At 39.4% G+C, this 12,930-nt stretch overlaps 1 long non-coding RNA gene across 1 annotated transcript in view; it reads left to right on the top strand.

The window, feature by feature from the left end:
• The window catches only part of LOC146499035 (uncharacterized), a 96,853-nt gene that overhangs the window by 67,065 nt on the left and 16,858 nt on the right, over positions 1-12,930 (top strand). The gene's annotated exons all lie outside the window — the stretch shown is intronic.

Here is a 12,930-nt window from a genome sequence, read left to right as displayed (position 1 = left end):
CATTTTCTCTTTTGCTATGTAAATTTTATTTTTTTTATTTTCCGTGTTTTGCATTTCTTTATTCACTAAATTAATATGAGTCCATGATTACTTGTCATAGTTGTAAAAACTTGTAGAGTAAGGAATGAATAGTCATGGTGAGATCTTTTCTACATCACACTAAATGAAATATTGCACAGCATTATTTTAGAAATCCCTCAACACCTTTTGAAGATTTAATGTACATTTATCTACAGTTTAACATACAGATGTATTTGTTCCTCACTACTATTTTCTAAAGGCTTAGTACAGCAAACAAAGTTTAGCTATAATGGCACTAGCCATGGATGCTTGTCTGTCCCACTGTAGTTAGTGTAAACCCATAATCAATGCAAGTTTTTCACTGGAGCTACAAACAGTCAAAGCTTATATGCAAACACACATCCTATTTCTATAACTTACAGAGACAGTGTGAAATCAAGTTTCAATTATACTCTTAATTTATCATGATGCTTTTCCCCCCTCATGAATAAATGCACTGCTATACATTTTGCCTTTATAGAGCCACTGTGATCTGCAAATTATAATGCAGATGTAATATCACTAGATTCATGGCTCACTTGTACTTTTGTTGTTCCTGCTAATCTGAGATGTTGATAAACCAGGTAACCGATCTGTTCAGTGAAATTAATCAGACAGAGGTGTAAAACTACTCCAGCAGCAGGTGTAGCAGCAGTCTCACTTTGAGTATCACATTAATATTTGTAAAGTGAAGGAACTGCACTTTTACTCCATTGCTGTAGTTAAGTATATTTTAGCTCAAACATTTCTGTTTTATTTTTCATAAACTGAAAAGTATATTTTGCACTTTGTTCATTTTGCTAATAACAAGTTAATAACATCACCAAGTACAGATGATACTGTGACTCTAATAAAAGCTTAAAATATTTGAAAGTATTTAGTGTAATAACTTAATAGCTACTTTCTGATGACATTGCTGCGACCTCTCTTGTTGAGGTATAATCTATTTATATCTTAATAATAGCATGTTGGAAATCAAACATAAGGTATTCTTTGTATCGGGTCTGCGTGTGTGTCACAGGCACACACACCCCTGCCCTAGGCACGTCATGTTTTGTTTTTTCTATTTTTAGATTTTGGCTTCTGTTTTGTGTGTGTTTTGTGCATCTCTAAAAGGACAACAAAGAGGGTTGATTTTCATGCAAGATGTTTTTATTTTAGATTCTGGTTGTTCTTGTTGTTAAGTAGCTGTTTTCATGAGATTCTTTACTCTCTGAACTGAAGCTACTTAATGCTTTGCTATATCCAAGATGTATCCAATACAAAGTATTGGGATTTATTTTTTGGTTTTTAAAGTTAGCTGCAGCACTCTTCATTTTGGGAAAAGCTCCCCTACGGTAAGATGACTGAGTGGCTCCAAGTTTTTCCCTGTGTCTCTTGCATTTAGCTCCCCTCTAAAAGCAATCTTGCGTCTACATATATTTGCTTATCTGAGTGTAGAACCTGAGAACACATTCTGATTTTCCTCCACTCCAAACTTGAGTAAAGAGTTGTCCTCCCAGGGACACTATGAAGAGATACCAGTATCACTTTATGCACACTTATATTACAATGAGCATAAAGAATGCAGTTACATAACACCTGTCGTAATGCACCAGGAACCAACACTGCTCTTGTTTTCCAATTAGTGAATTTCCTAGAAAGCGTCTTGAATGTTTTCCCTTTGTGAATAATATTTCTTAATGCAGAATGATAGAACTTGGCAGATTTATGGACAGAAACAGGAAGACATAATATGGGTTATGTCTTTCCTCCTTGGCATTTTTGTTTTAACACACAGAGTGCATTTCGAAGTACCTCCTTTTCCTAACCTGACCTTTACCTGACAAATCTTCAAGGTTGGGTAGGGGAATCATTAAGGACTTAGGGGAAAAAGAGGAGGGTTCTACGAATGATATTACACAAGCCTTCAAACAATTTAATGTCAGATGCCTGCCTAATTGAAACTATAATGTGCAAAAGAAGGACAACAAAATACACATCTTACTTTATCCCATGTCCTTATTGTTATAGTTTAGGCAGGCAATGTAACTGAGAATGTCATTTACAAAGCTGGCGATACAGTTAAATTAATGTCTAAATTCAATAACAAAAAAAGCAGCGTATGTTTTATGCCTGATGTCATTAAGATAGCTGCTTCTAGGTGAAATTAAGTTATGCCTGTGATGTCAAAACGTTAGCTCTATCCTAAAATTCTTCACTTGATCCTTACGCTGAGTGTTTATACCCAAGCCCCACTCATTTCTGTTCTTCAAAAATACCTTTTTGAAACAGAGTAATTTTACTGAACTAACTTGTCTTTTCAGCAAACCATTTCTCCATATTCATGCATAAAAAACCAAAGGGAAATGTCTGCCAAAATACAAATATTAATGAAACCGTGTTAATGTGCTGCATAATAAAGTCTGAATATTACAATATGAGAGCTGGCCAAAAAGACCCCAACAAACAAACAAATATAAAGTGCGTGCACACACAAACAATGTTGTCATGGTCCTTGGGTCTTGTCCTGAATTCCTCCTCTCATCCCCAACTAAATGCTGCAGATGGCAGAGCGTGGTTCTGCTGGAGGATTTTTCCTGTTAAAAGCGAGTTTTTCCTTCCCACTGTTGCCAAAGCGCTTGCTCATAGGGTCATATGATTGTTGAGGTTTTCTGTGTTCTATTATTGTAGGGTCGATCTTACAATACAAAGTGCCTTGAGATGACTGTCGTTGTGGTTTGGTGCTGTATAAAAAAATTGAATCAAATTGAATTGAAACCTTTTTTGTTAATAGGTTATTACTCGCTCCCTCAGCAACCTTACCTGGTCTGCTCATTTTTTTGAGATGTTAGTTTGGGCGCCTCCTGGCAGAACACTGTACATTACTGAAGTGAACTTGCTGGGTCTTTGCGTCTAAATTACACCACACTGCTAGTAGATCACCCTATGAATACTTCACCATAATAATTTGACCTGTGCAGGATAACTGCTCCATAGTCTATACATTAAATCTTATTTTCTTTTATTTACCTGCTGGATAGTTACTGAGTGTAACGCCTTTCCTCCACTTTGTTTAACGACTGAAATAGAATTTCCTCTATCGATCACTTTATCCCAATCAACTCTAATTAGAAGTTAAAATAATGATCATTCTAAAGAAATTATAATTAACCTTTGGCTGGAAAAGTATAAGTGTAGCTTGAATTGGATAATAACCACTACCTACTTTCTAGGAAGCATTTTTCTAGAAAGGAATTTTTTAAACTTTTTAAATACATAAAGAAAAGTGCTGTTTTTTGTTTGTTGGTTTGTTTTTACTCTCTTTATGTGTTTAATGTCTATCTGCATTGTAACCTACGCAGACATAGTAATTTCTATGTCTGTATAGGTTCTCAGTCATCCAGGTGATGGTAATATTTGTAGAAATAGACTTTATTACTGCAGCTAAATAGGCAAACATACACTACGTAGCACTGGGAGTGGCATTCTGTCAGGACAAGTAAGGCAAGCAGGACTGAAAACAAAAAATGAGGAAACAATTTTTAGTTACTTTTTTTAGTTTACTTTTTGCCACCGCAAGTGCCTGTCTCTTGATATAGAAAATTTAAATAGTCCTTTTTTGCCTTTTACTCTTCATTACTCTATTTTGTTTTCTCTGTTACTCTGTGTTCTAAATTATACACTTTAATGGTTACGTCATGAACTACATAATATATAATTATATGCTGAATAGACTGGGTGTGTTTACATTTTGTAAATTCCAAACATGCAGTTCGCTCTTTTGCAAAATCATGACGTAAGTACAGGTTCCACACCCTTTTAATCCTGCATTTAACACTGTCAAAAGGGTAAACAGTTACATTCATTTCTAAAATTAAATGAATGACAATTGTCTCCTGTTGTGTGTCATTTAGGCTTATCATCTGCATTTGAATTGTGTATGAATTTCAGGTTGTGTCATTTTTAAAAAAAAATTTTTTGTCTGACCCTAAATGCCTGTTTAAGGAGTTCTTATTTTCTTCAACCAGTGATGAATAGTGTCATAGCAACAAACACTTTTTCCCACTTCTGTGTAATTTGTTAGAGTAAATGTAAATGTTACTAAGAAATGATCAGACAAAAGAGGGTTTTTAGGGAATGCTGTCACATGTTATTTTTCTATGGCATACATGAAAGGGTGAACAAGGATAAGACTCAAACTTCAAATCAATTAGAATTCTGTCTGGTTCTATGGTTCATTAATAAGCTGGAGTGGCATAATATGGCTTATGTCTTTCCTCCTTGCCATTTTTGTTTTAACACACAGAGTGCATTTAGAAGTACCTCCTTTTCCTAACCTGACCTTTACCTGACAAATCTTCAAGGTTGGGTAGGGGAATCATTAAGGACTTAGGGGAAAAAAGAGGAGGGTTCTACGAATGATATTGTCACGGACTTTTATGTTCCAAACACCAAAAAAGTCCAAGAAAAGGCCATGGGTGGCAACGGGAGGTTTGTTTTTGGAACGCACTTCTGACTCCATTGTTTAAAAATCATATGGCGTTTATTTCGTGCAAAATTATAAACAAAAATCAACCAAATAACTTCTTACAACTTAAAATTAAACTAAAGTTAACTCAATTGGCTTTAACAACTTCAAAAGTGGTCAAAAAAAAAATTTTCTAACCCTCCCGTCTTCCCATCAGACATTTGGAGAAAAAAAAACAACAAAAAAAAAACACCTTTACCACACCCCTCCAGGGTGCTCTTAATCCCATGATTAATGGGAGGGTCCATAAGCCAATAAACCAATCACTTTCCAAAACCTTTTCCAATAAAATGAATTACAAATTTACATAACAAAGCTAGGTCAGCATATTCTTACAACTTTAAAGAAAAAACAAAAATGAATACAAATTGCGTTTTATAAACATTCAACAAAAATGGCCACAACAACTGTACTTTTGAGTTAAAAATATATATTTATAATTTTAATAAATGACAAATAAAAACGGCATGAACATTTTATTTGTATCGAAAAAATATCAAACCGTGACACCACAGTATCGAACCGAACCCTGAATTTTGTGTATCGTTGCACCCCTAATATATATATATATATATATATATATATATATATATATATATATATATATATATATATATGTATATATAGATGTAATTTTTGTATGTATATGTAATTTTTTTTTTACACCTGTCTATATATTTCGCATTGACCATAACATACATAATATATATATATTGTTTGAGCTCTATTTCTGTTTCCTGTGTTTTATTCACACACTAGGCTCCGTAGCCGAAGCTACTTCTGATAGCTCATTATCTATGAAGCTGCAGTCAGGAGCCCTGGTCTTTTACTGCGTTACATAAGACCAGAAGTTTTAGTCTAAGTTGACTGATAAATCCGCTTCCCATTTTGCAATGGGAAGTGATATTGATTCATCTGTTTTAGAAAACATTCTGTATAGTTTGGACAGTAATTTAGGGGTTATAAGAGCAAGAAACTGTACCACACTTGGTGGTGTTTGTAATTCAACTTGACCAGGTTTATATTTCTTTTTTTACTATGGATTTAATTTATTGATATTCTAATAATCTTTTTCTGTTGATCCCATATTGTGTCATCTAAGAAGGTATGTTTTAGCCATCCTGAGATAAACTGAAGCCTGTTGGCTAAGAAGTAGTGTTGAAACCATATCTTGGGTAGGGTGAACGGTCCCCTCAATGGTCTTCTCATAGGGGTTTTCTGAATCGCTCTTTGTCTGGTCCCTTACCCAGGGCCAATTTGCCATGGGAGACCCTACCAAGGGGGCAAAAGCCCCCTTCCAACATAGCCCCTGTGATCCCTGGGACACACAAACCCCTTCACCATGATAAGCTTTATTTAAAAAATGTGATTCATTTACAAAACTACTGGTTTAAAATAACATAAAACAAAAATTGCAGTTAAAAATAACAGTTAATAAAATGACAGCAAATGAGACGGGCTATGATTGTGCTTGCCTTTCAAACACAAAGACAGGATTGTATTTTTTTTCCTGTGTTTTAGGTCCCTCACACCTTTCAGAAGCTACTAATATTAAATTGTATGTTCTATGAATGTTTTTAGGGAGTCTGCCCCTAAGTCACCAGACACTTTGTCAGAGCTTGCATCACTGAATTTTCCTTCTCCAGATTCAGAAGAGTTCCACCTCCTTTGTGGCCTATTGCTAATGACCTTTTCTTTGTCGAAGCCATCCATCCATCAGCTGCTGACCTCCCTCCAGCGGAGTCTCCTTTTTGGTTTCCATAATGTTTAAATTATCAAATGATTACTACTAAGCAGCACGGTGGCACGGTGGTTAGCACTGTTGCCGCACAGCAAGAAGGTCCTGAGTTCAATTCCACCATCAGGGTTTCTGTGTGGAGTTTGCATGTTCTCCCCGTGTTTGCGTGGGTTCCCTCCGGGCACTCTGGCTTCCTCCCACCGTCCAAAGACATGCAGCTTGTGGGGATAGGTTAATTGGATAATCCAAATTGTCACTAGGTGTGAATGTGCGAATGAATGTGAGTGAGAATGGTTGTCTGTCCATGTGTGTTAGACCGGCGACATGTCCAGGGTGTACCCCGCCTCTCGCCCTATGACAGCTGGGATAGGCTCCAGCGCCCCCCGCGACCCTGAAAAGGATAAGCGGAAGCGAATGGATGGATGGATGGATGATTACTATTAAATCACGTTCTTTTGAATTCTTTTGGCGAAAGAGAAAGACTGAACTCAGAGTGGTAAAGCTCAAAAAAATAATCTTTATTTTACATTTCTGGAAATGGAGACGGAACACACATGCTCAGGTCTGAATTTTCTGCAGCTAAGTCCATATATATATATATTTCTGCACTACGTCACACCGACACACCGTTTACTTAGTTCCTCTTTTTTTGTGTCTGGTTTCCTGTGCAGCTCTGCACTAAACTTCTCCTTTCTTTACTTCCCCTTTCTAAAGTCTGTTGCCAGATCGACCTGTCACCCTCTGACCTAGTTGTTTCCAAAAGACAATATAATCAGAAAATAAGCATTAAGAATATATATTTATATCGTAACATTACATAAAGTTTTCTGTACTTAATTTTAAAAAGGGGAAAGCCATTCAAATTCTGAAGTAAAAAAAAGCTAAATGAACATTCTCCAAGTGTGGTGATTTCATATTTATTATCTGGGATGTTTAAAGACTTTTCTGCTTGGTTGCAAACCTGCCTAAATTCATATTAGTTATTACTTCCATTACAACAATTAATTTTGGTTCTTGTGACATGATATGTACTACTATGTGTGATCGATACGCATTTAGGAAGCTTATTTCTTATCAACCACTCCAAACCCTTTAGACATTATAAAAAGAAACAAATAGTTAGTGCCTGTTAGAACCACTAAAGATCCGAGGACAACATAATTGAAACCTGATAACTAGAAACAGAGATTACATTCGTTTAAAAAGAATATATAATTCAACACATCCCCCTTCCTTTTAAATTATCAAAATTTGTATATCTATTAGGGAAATGTACTAGCAGTTAGAAAAGCCAGCAAAAAACATTAACTTTCTTAATAATGAAATATTGTTGAATAGTGTGAAATATATAATTTCATTAAAGAAACTTTGAAGTATCTTATAGGTACGGTAATTCATGTAGAAAAACAATTGGTTGCATTAATAGTTTTATTAGGGTGAAGAGAGTAAAAGTCTACATTCAGGGGAAACCAGAGTATCTCATCTTAAATAACATATGGTTAATATATTCTGTAATTTTATAAATGTTAAAAGTGGGGCCATGTGTTACCATCAATATGATTGAGAAAATTCAAGAAAATAAGTGACAGTCGGGACAATCATAACATTATACAAAACAAATATACTGCCATAGCTTTCTTTATTCCCCTTGCCATCAATGGGATATTTCCAAAGCAAAAAAACAAACCCCATCATACTGTGTGTTGAAAACTTTATCATGGTCATAGTTGTAATCCTTCGGCTTTTTTTTTTTTGGTGTATTTACAGTGACTAGTTTTAGAAATGCTGTCATTGAATCACATATAACAAAAATCCCAAGTAACTAGTTTGGTTGTCTATTTCTGTATGTATATTTCTGTTCCTACTATTGCACACTATTACATTTTTCAAGACATTTGCATAATGAGTTTAATAAATAGATAAATATATTTGTGGGTAAATATTAAATAGATATTACACTTTATAAGTCACAAGGGTAATTGTTTGTTAAATAGTTATCCATGCTAAGGTTTACCCAGACCCTTTTACTTACATCTGAAGTGAATGAAGCTTAAATCCCAACTAAAAAGGAAAAGAAGAAGTAAACAGTAACATAAAAAAAAAAATCTTCCTTTCACAGTTTTAGTGTTTTTATGGGGTTTCCATCCATGATTTACCATTTAATAGATGGTAAAGACAAAGAGTGCCAGTAATAGAGGGATTACATTCATTCTGACCGAAGATGCGTGAATTTTTGTCGTTGTGGATGACATAGCTGTTGTAGGTTTTTTAGTGGTTGTTGTTGCAGCTGTTGTCATAGTTGGAGCAGCTGTTGGTGGTGGTGGAGCTGCAGTTATTATTGTTGTAGCAGCAGTTGTTGTGGTTGGAGCAACTGTTGTTGTTGTTGTTGTTGTAGCAGCAGTTGTAGTGGTTTGAGCAGTTGTTGTTGTTGTAGCAGCTGTTGTTGTGGTTGTTGCCACGGTAGTTGTGATTGGAGCAGTTGTTGTTGTGGTTGGAGCGGCTGCTGTTGTTGTGGTTGGAGCAGCAGTTGTTGTTGGAGCAGCAGAAGTTGTTGATGGAGCAGCAGCAGTTGTTGTTGTAAGAGCAGCAGTTGTTGTGGTTGGAGCGGCTGCTGCTGTTGTGGTTGGAGTGGCTGCTGCTGTTGTGATTGGAGCAGCTGCCGTTGTTGTGGTTGGAGCAGCTGCCGTTGTTGTGGTTGGAGCAGCTGCTGTTGTTGTTGGAGCGGCTGTTGTTGTTGTTGGAGCAGCAGTTGTTGTGGTTGGAGCGGCTGCTGTTGTTGTGGTTTGAGCAACTGCTGCTGTTGTGGTTGGGGCAGCTGCTGTTGTTGTGGTTGGAGCGGCTGCTGTTGTTGTGGTTGGAGCGGCTGCTGTTGTTGTGGTTGGAGCAGCAGTTGTTGTTGGAGCAGCAGAAGTTGTTGATGGAGCAGCAGCAGTTGTTGTTGTAAGAGCAGCAGTTGTTGTGGTTGGAGCGGCTGCTGCTGTTGTGGTTGGAGCGGCGGCTGCTGTTGTGGTTGGAGCGGCTGCTGTTGCGGTTTTAACGGCTGTTGTTGTTGGAGCAGCAGTTGTTGTGGTTGGAGCGGCTGCTGTTGTTGTGGTTTGAGCAAATGCTGCTGTTGTGGTTGGAGCAACTGCTGCTGTTGTGGTTGGGGCAGCTGCTGTTGTTGTGGTTGGAGCGGCTGCTGTTGTTGTGGTTGGAGCGGCTGCTGCTGTTGTGGTTGGAGCGGCGGCTGCTGTTGTGGTTGGAGCAACTGCTGCTGATGTGGTTGGGGTAGCTGCTGTTGTTGTGGTTGGAGCGGCTGCTGTTGTTGTGGTTGGAGCAGCAGTTGTTGTTGGAGCTGCAGAAGTTGTTGATGGAGCAGCAGCAGTTGTTGTGGTTGGAGCGGCTGCTGCTGTTGTGGTTGGAGCGGCGGCTGCTGTTGTGGTTGGAGCGGCTGCTGTTGTGGTTGGAGCGGCTGCTGTTGTTGTGGTTGGAGCAGAAGTTGTTGTGGTTGGACCTGCAGTGGTTGTTGTTGGAGCAGCTGCTGTTGTTGTTGGAGCAACTGTTGTTGTGGTTGGGGCAGCAGTTGTTGTGGTTGGAGCAGCTGTTGTTGCGGTTGGAGCAGCAGTTGTAGTGGTTGCAGCAGCAGTTGTTGTTGTTGGAGCAGCTGTGGTTGTGGTTGGAGCAGCTGTGGTTTTTATTGGAGCAGCTGTGGTTGTTGTTGGAGCAGGTGTTGTTGTCGTTGGAGCAGCTGTTGTTGTTGTTGGAGCAGCTGTTGTTGTGGTTGGAGCAGCAGTTGTAGTGGTAGGAGCAACTGTTGTTGTTGTTGGAGCAGCTGTCGTTATTGTTGGAGCAGCAGTTGTTGTGGTTGGAGCAACTGTTGTTGTAGTTGGAGCAGCAGTTGTTGTTGTTGGAGCAACTGTTGTTGTGGTTGGAACAGCGGTTGTTGTGGTTGGAGCAGCTGTTGTAGTGGTTGGAGCCACAGTTGTTGTGGTTGTAGCGGCTGTGGTTGTTGTTGGAGCAGCAGATGTAGAGGCTGGAGCAACTGTTGTTGGAGCAGCAGTTGTTGTTGTTGGAGTAGCTGCTGTTGTGGTTGGAGCAACAGTTGTTGTGGTTGGAGCAACAGTTGTTGTTGTTGGAGCAGCTGTGGTTGTGGTTGGAGCCGGAGTTGTTGTGGTTGGTGCCACAGTTGTTGTTGTTGGAGCAGCTGTTGTTGTGGTTGGAGCAGGAGTTGTTGTGGTTGGAGCAGCTGCTGTTGTGGTTGGAGCAGCTGCTGTTGTGGTTGGAGAAGCTGCTGTTGTTGTTGGAGCAGCTGCTGTTGTGGTTGGAGCAGCATTTGTAGTGATTTGAGCAACTGTTGTTGGAGCAGCAGTTGTTGTGGTTGGGGCAGCTGTCGTTGTAGTTGGAGCAGCTGTTGTTGTGGTTGAAGCAACAGTTGTTGTGGTTGGAGCAGCTGCTGTTGTGGTTGGAGCAGCAGTTGTTGTGGTTGGGGCAGCTGTTGTTGTGGTTGGAGCAGCTGTTGTTGTGGTTGAAGCAACAGTTGTTGTGGTTGGAGCAGCTGCTGTTGTGGTTGGAGCAGCAGTTATTGTTGTTGGAGCAACTGTTGTTGTTGTTGGAGCAGCTGTTGTTGTGGTTGGAGCAGCTGTTGTTGTTGTTGGAGCAGCAGTTGTAGTGGTTTGAGCAACTGTTGTTGGAGCAGCAGTTGTTGTGGTTGAAGCAGCTGTTGTTGTGGTTGGAGCAGCTGTTGTTGTGGTTGGTGCAGCTGTTGTTGTGGCTGGAGCAGCAGTTGTTGTGGTTGGAGCTGCAGTTGTAGTGGTTGGAGCAGAAGTTGTTGTTGTGATTGGAGCAGCTGTTGTGGTTGGGTTGGCTGTGGTTGTGGTTGGTGCAGCAGTGGTCAAGGGTAAATTACAGATTGGTCCTGTTGTTATGTTACCAACGCTCTGCATGAAAGGTAGAGATTTCAAGCTTGAGGCAGCTGCACACAGGTTTGTAGATGCACATCCGTTAGCTGGGAAAGTGTTGGTGCCGTCGGTCACTGCAGATGAAAAATGTTTATTGTCATGACATATCATATTTAAAGCATTAGTTAAGACATCTTAAAAATGAGTTTGCTGATATCAGGTGTTAAATCCTCCCAATTCTTTTATTCTTTGGGCTGAAGGAAGGACAATACTCGGTGTATAAATGCTCAATCAACAATCTTTTATTCCATACAATTCAACACTTTATGAGCACAAACCATCCGGATGGGGAGACATGCATGCAGAGGGGCACAGCAAATCTCAAAATGGTGGAGCGTTAGCCAAAGCTTTTATAGCCTCTGTTGACCCCCACCTAGTCGTAAAAAGCCTAAACTTACATACCCTCTAACTCTCAGTGAGCCTGTGTTATGACCTTGGCTCCCTGTCTTTCTGACATAGAGAAAGCTGGGGGTAGAACTTCTGTGGAATGTGGTCTGTCTCCTCAACTATCAGAAAACAAGGCCATCTGCACACAATATTCTCTTCTTAACTCAGCAGTATGACATGCAATGAAACAGTGTAACTCATTCACAGTAAATCAACAGTATAGGATAATATAGACATATCTAATAAATCTAATGATTTTCACAATTTCTTAATCCAGAGGTATAATGCAAATTAAAACTAAATACTAATTATACTCTCTATAATATGGAGTAGGGTGTGGCTTACAGCAGTATAATGATTCACACAGTAAGATTATAGGGATAGGATAACATATGATAAAATAAGAATCTTACACCAGTAATATTCATTAATATGTTGGTTTAGTGCCTTTTGGTAAGTCATAAGTCATGGTAAATGGTAAAACAACTGATACATTTATTGTTGTCTTCTACTTTAATAAAGCCCCCAAATTAACTTTTCCACTAAGTCATATTTACCAGTTCAGACACACATTTACCATTTCCCTGCTCTTTCCCTGCTCCAGTCTGTTGTCCCAAAATGTTTTAAGAGGACCACCATCATCCCTGTCCCAAGGAAAACTAATGTGAGCTGCCTAAATAACTATCACCCAGTAGCACTCACATCCATTGCGTGAGTGTTTTGAGCGCATAGTTAAAGCTCACATCACACCTTTACTCCCTGCTTCACTCGATCCCCTCCAGTTTGCCTACAGGCCAAACAGATCTACAGACGACGCAATAGCAATTGCATTCCACACTGCCCTCTCGCACTTGGACCAGAAAAACACATATGTGCGGATGCTGTTCATAGACTATAGCTCTGCCTTCAACACCATCATACCATCCAGACTCATCGTGAAACTCCGTGATCTGAACATCAGCTCCTCCCTGTGCAGCTGGATCCTGGACTTCCTGACAGACAGACCTCAGGTGGTTCGGATCAGCAGCATCACCTAATCCACACTCACACTCAGCACAGGTGCCTCCCAGGGATGCGTGCTTAGCCCCCTGCTTACACCCTGTTCACCAACACACAGCTCCAACACCATCATCAAATTTGCAGACTCTACCATCATTGGCTGCATTTCTGATGGAGATGAGAAAGCATACAGGGCAGGGGTGAGAGCCCTGACATCATGGTGCCATGACAACAACCTCCTGCTTAACGTCAGCAAAACCAAGGAGCTCATTGTGGATTACAGGAGACTACAGAGAAGA

Source organism: Neolamprologus multifasciatus, chromosome 17 (assembly GCF_963576455.1).
Source record: "Neolamprologus multifasciatus chromosome 17, fNeoMul1.2, whole genome shotgun sequence".
Taxonomy (NCBI): Eukaryota; Metazoa; Chordata; class Actinopteri; order Cichliformes; family Cichlidae; genus Neolamprologus; species Neolamprologus multifasciatus.
This window is presented reverse-complemented; position numbering and strand designations above follow the sequence as displayed.